The 5,381-nt window shown below is 46.4% G+C and overlaps 1 long non-coding RNA gene across 1 annotated transcript; it reads left to right on the top strand.

Moving 5' to 3' along the window:
- The first annotated feature begins 1,205 nt into the window (after positions 1 to 1,205).
- On the top strand, positions 1,206 to 1,509 carry LOC109828290. The gene is made up of 3 exons (XR_002243642.1): positions 1,206 to 1,244; positions 1,321 to 1,392; positions 1,473 to 1,509. It is a non-coding gene; the product is annotated as an uncharacterized LOC109828290 (long non-coding RNA).
- The last annotated feature ends 3,872 nt before the right edge of the window (positions 1,510 to 5,381 follow it).

Below are 5,381 nucleotides of genomic sequence, written 5' to 3'. Positions count from 1 at the left end.
GAGGGAGGACTTATTGATGGTGTGCGAGCATGGCTGTGGACTATGGTGGGCTGCACTGGAGCCCATTTTGCTCTTCCTTCACATAGGCGTAAGCCACTGACCACTTTCCTCAGTTGCAAGTGGTTCCTTTCCGCCTATGAATCCATCGGCGTGAGGAGCCTTTCAGAGTTACAGTCCGAGTACTCGGTCCGGGCTGCTATGATGGCTGCTCGCCGGGCTGAGGTTGCTCGAAAGCGGGGAAAGGGGCGTGCCAAACCTCTTCTCACCGAGGATGAAGAGCTCCTTCCTACGGGTGACGAAGACGAGACCTCTGAGGAAGAATATGTGGATGCAGATACCGACGGAGGGGATCTCGATACCGGTTTGTCCTGCCTCTTTGATTTTCCTTCTCCATTAATGACATCTCTTGTTCATTTAATGAAATGGCTATTGTCACTTTAGGTAGGACAGCCGACGATCATGAGCCGCCGGCTCCTGCACACGTTGAAACATGTGACAGGCCTGTGCATGACCGACCCATTGGTCCTAGGAGGGTTGGTGCCCCGAAGAGGAAGAAGACTGCCCATAAACCCCACGACGGTCAGCGTCCTTATGGAGTGGACTTAGGAAGCACCGCCGATGGAGGGGAAGGTAAGATTTTATCTTCATTGCTTTAAGATGATTTACCTTTTGGGATTCGTAACCATGTTTTATGCTCCAGGGTTCTTCGAAGAGGGTGAGCTTCCACCGGGTTCGGCATCTCCTGGATCCGATAATATGGATTGCTTTATGCAGCAAATGTGCGACGCCCTTCACGACGGGTCTTTGGGCATCGATCTAAACATCGATCTCGAGCAGATGAATAATGTTGAGTCCGCAGTCCCATATCCAGGTATATCTTCATCCAATGTTACTTTCTTCAAGCATGGGGAAGGAAAATCTTCCGTTTTTGCTGAAAGTTTTTTCTCGAGATTTCCTCATCTTTCAACATTCAGGTTACCCTGCAGATGTTGCGATGGACAGGCCAAGCTTCTCGAAGCCTGATGCCGGCTTATTAGCTGACATGCTGGCTGAGCAGACTTCCAGAGGAACCGAGAGACCATTCTTTGGGAATGATTCATCCACCGGTATATATCTGATTCCCTTCCTCTTGCCTGATCTTTTATCTGACTAATGAAGGATTAATATTGCAGCGCCAACCATTGGGATTAGCCCGATATCGATCCCTGGCATATCCAGCTTGCCTCGGAGTGACGGACTCGCAGGTACGCATACGATTTAGGGATATCACGCTTCTCTATGTTTATCTAATTTTTGACTAACGTATGAGTGCAATCATAGGACCAGCCACTGGGACTGATTCTCATATGACTCCTGGCATTCCTCAGATGCCTACGGATGATGGATCTATAGGTATGCAGATGATTTTATTATCCCAATCCTCCTTATTTGTCTAAATTTTCATTTTAACTAATAAGAGGGTGTCACCATAGGACCAGCCGCTTGGGCCGATACTCTTATGACTCTTGGTATTCCCGCTGCATCTGAGGACGGTGGGATTGCAGGTATGGATACAATCTTCTTGTCCCGATTCTCCTTATTTGTCCAAATTTCCATTTGACTAATATAGGAGTGTAACTATAGGACCGGCGGTTGGGCCTGATACTACTACAGTTCCCGGGGCTGAAAATCTGCATAGAAGTGACGTCTCTCCGTCCTTGCCGAGTGATATGAGCAATCCGCCTGCAGGGGTTGATATACCCTCTTCTGCTGCTGTCTCAGAGCCTGTCGGACCTCAGCATGAGGGGACATCCGTTGGCGTTGGTATGCTCAGAACTTGCCTTTTGAATTTCCTTATCGTATTCGATAATCCGCTGAACTTCTATGTTGTTGCTTGTAGGATCTCGATCTTCCCTATACGAGCGTGTCCGCGCCCTTTTTGTCGATACTGATCCTGACAGAGAGGCTTTTCGTACGGACCTCAGCTTCTTCACTGCCTTTTATAATGGCCTGATAGAGAAACTTCTTCATAGAGGAGGCGGCTTCGATCAGTTCAGGCGTTCCTTTTCTCGCCACATGATGATGATGAGGGAGGAAGGACACTCGGAATTGGCCGACTCTTTCACTACCGATTTCGCTGCCCTGGAGTCAGAGATACGAGAGTTGAAGGAGTTGGAGGTTAACGGGGCTTCTTCTTTCGTGTCCTCTCAGTTGGAGCATAGGATGGCAAAGTGACGTGACTTGAGATCTTCCATCGGGTGCGAGCTTCAGTCACACGAGAGCTCCATTGCGCAGCTAATGGCTGTGACTTGAGATCTTCCATCGGGTGCGAGCTTCAGTCACACGAGAGCTCCATTGCGCAGCTAATGGCTAGTGTGGTGAGGAAAGATACGGAGAGAGCTGAGCTACTCCGCTCTTTGGACTCGAACCGCGAGGAAACGACTAGGTTGAAAGAGGCCCAATTCTGAGGAATCTGCCCGAGCTGATCTGCAGGCGGGACTTGAGCGGAGTTATGTAGATAGACTTTTTAGCTTAAAGTCTCATATTCTCAGCCGCCAGCTGCCTTCGGGCTAACGAGCTTCTTGTTGTATGCTTTTGACTCGGCCTATTAATAGAAGCTTTGCATTTCACTTCTTTCTTGTGATTTTTTTTTTGTATTTATGGGATTTTTGGCAAACCCCCAGCCCTCAACGGGTTTGATATGTCTTTACCGATTACCGTTTGAAATCGAACTAGCATGTGAATTATTAAAGCCCGTCTCACATGTAACGTTGTGCTAAGAAAATTGCTTTTCTTAGACTTAGTGCTATGACTTTGAATACATAGGCTTCGTCTTTCTCACGGGAATAGACTACCCGGCAACGCGTGTTAGGCGTTGACTTATCCCTACTTAGGCTTCGAGATGAAATTCCCCGTGCATTGAGTGCCCGGATTGGAAGTTGAGAATCATGTCTTTTCTAAAAGCAAAGACAGACTAAGAAACAGGAGAGGAAGAATTTTATATTCTATCTCCCGGTGCTGAAAAGGAAGAATTTTATATTCTATCTTCGGCCGGAAAGGAAACGGGAGAGGAAGAATTTTATATTCTATCTCCCGGTGCTGAAGAGGAAGAATTTTATATTCTATCTTCAGCTGGAAAGGAAACTCGAGGTGGGATCTCCACCCCCAGAATCCGAAAGGATGAAACTAAGAGTGGGATCTCCACTCCGAGAATCGGAAAGGTTCGAACGACACTACCTTTTATAGGATTAGTCATTTGAGCCCAAAGAATCCCTCATTCATTGAGGAGAAAACCCGATTTCAACCCTAACTTTTATAGGTTTGGTGGAAAAGGGGACAAAGGTGGATTTTTCGTTTATCGAAAATGAATGACTCGACCTTAGTCTCGACTATCTGTAGGCTTGACTAAGCGAGATCGGGAGCAATCCTAACTTTTATAGGTTTGACTGTTCCAAGTGGACCTCTCGTTCATGGAAGGAATCGAGAGAGGAATTTGGCTTTGGCCCTAACTTTTATAGGTTTGACCAAGCAGGAGTTTGAGATGACCCTAACTGTCGGAAGGTTTGATCACTCGATTTGAAAGTGGACCTCTCGTTCATTGGAGGAATCGAGAGGGGATTTTGGCTTTGGCCCTAACTTTTATAGGTTTGACCAGAAAGCGAAGAAAGTGGAATACGGGTAGCAAAGAAAGTGCCAATTCGTATTATCACTCAAAGGGAGACTTTAATGCTAGGCGTTTAGGACCTAGCATGTCAAGTCTGAGAAATGCCAACGACGGGCAAATGGAAATGTTGGTGGATCCACTGTCGTTTAATTTGATCAGCGGATGGTTTGGTGAGGAAAGATTAACCTATCAGAGGATTAGATCTCATCTCATAAAAATAACTCATAAGAGTTAGAGAATTTTTTGATAAAAATAAGAAGAGACATTCTGACCTTCAGAGCTCGAATGTAGATTTCTTATTCGTCAATTCCACAATGACTGGGTTATCCCTAAGAATACCCATGTGGTATTCTTCCGGGAACTTCCCGATGCGTTGGTTATCCTGAAGATGCTAAGGATAGTATTTTTTCAGAAACTTGCCGTTTATCGGCATTATAAGCTGGTCACCGTCCTTGGTGACAAGGCGATATGCGCCACTCGAGTAGACTGTCTCCACTACGAATGGTCCTTCCCATTTGGGTTTAAATTTACCCTTCTTCTTGGAGTTAAGGATCATAGGCCGTCTTATAGCCAGAACCAAATCCCCTTCTTTGAAACTCCTTTGTCGAACCTTTTTGTCAAAGGCTCGAGAGATTCTAGCTTGGTAAAACTCAATATGCTGTTGAGCTTCCAGGCGCTCTTCATCGAGCCTTTCGAGTTCTTCGAGGCGTTTCTGATGTTGTTCTTCGGTCGTCATCTGTGTTGCGAGAGCGATCCGAAGAGACGGGATTTGGATCTCTAATGGAAGAACAGCTTCACATCCGTATACGAGCGAATACGAGGTTGCTCCCGTTGGTGTGCGCACTGTGGTCCGATAGACCCATAGAGCTGCGCCAAGCTTGTCATCCCAGTCTCGTTTGTTAGTTTTCACGATCTTTGACAAGAGTTTGATGATAGTCTTGTTGAAGGCTTCAGCTAATCCATTTGCTGTGGGATTATAAGCCGTCGACGAGATATCCTGAATTTTAAACTTTTCGCAGAACCTTATGAAGAAGTTGCTGACAAACTGAGGACCGTTGTCATGTATGATTCGTCTTGGAACGCCATACCTATAGATGATATGGTGCTTGATGAATGCAATGACATTACTCGTTTTAACTTCTCTGAGTGGAACTGCTTCAGCCCATTTGGAGAAATAATCGGTAATTGCCAGGATGAACCGGTCGCCTTTGACTGACGGAGGATTTATAGGACCAACAATGTCCATTCCCCAAGTCTCGAACGGCCATGACGTAACCGAAGGATGCAGATGCTCCGGAGGTTGGTGCATATAATTCCCGTGTATTTGACACGCATTACACTTTCGGGCATACGTGATTGCATCACTCATCATGGAAGGCCAAAAATACCCCATTCTTCTGATGCGATCGTAGAGCTTGGGACCAGGTTGGTGTGCGCCGCACTCTCCTTCGTGCGCCTCCCTAAGGACCTCTTCAGCTTCTTTGGTTGATAGGCAACGCAATAGCAACCCATCGTACCCCCTGCGGTATAGCGTTCGATTCTCCGTATTATAGTAGAATCTTGGTGCTCTTCGCCGGATCGACTCTCTTTCCTTCACATCTTCCGGCAATATTCCATGCAAGACGTAGTCGATGATGGGAAAACGCCAATCTCGTGGTTCGAACTCGATTTTGTTCGCGTGGAAAACTGTTTTCTTTTTCATTGAGATAATTGTCATCTTGGGTTACAAAAGATCCGG

Source organism: Asparagus officinalis, unplaced genomic scaffold (assembly GCF_001876935.1).
Source record: "Asparagus officinalis unplaced genomic scaffold, Aspof.V1 AsparagusV1_Un969, whole genome shotgun sequence".
In the NCBI taxonomy this organism is placed as follows: domain Eukaryota; kingdom Viridiplantae; phylum Streptophyta; class Magnoliopsida; order Asparagales; family Asparagaceae; genus Asparagus; species Asparagus officinalis.
The sequence above is the reverse complement of the archived record's forward strand: the minus strand, read 5'-3'. Positions and strand labels throughout refer to the sequence as shown.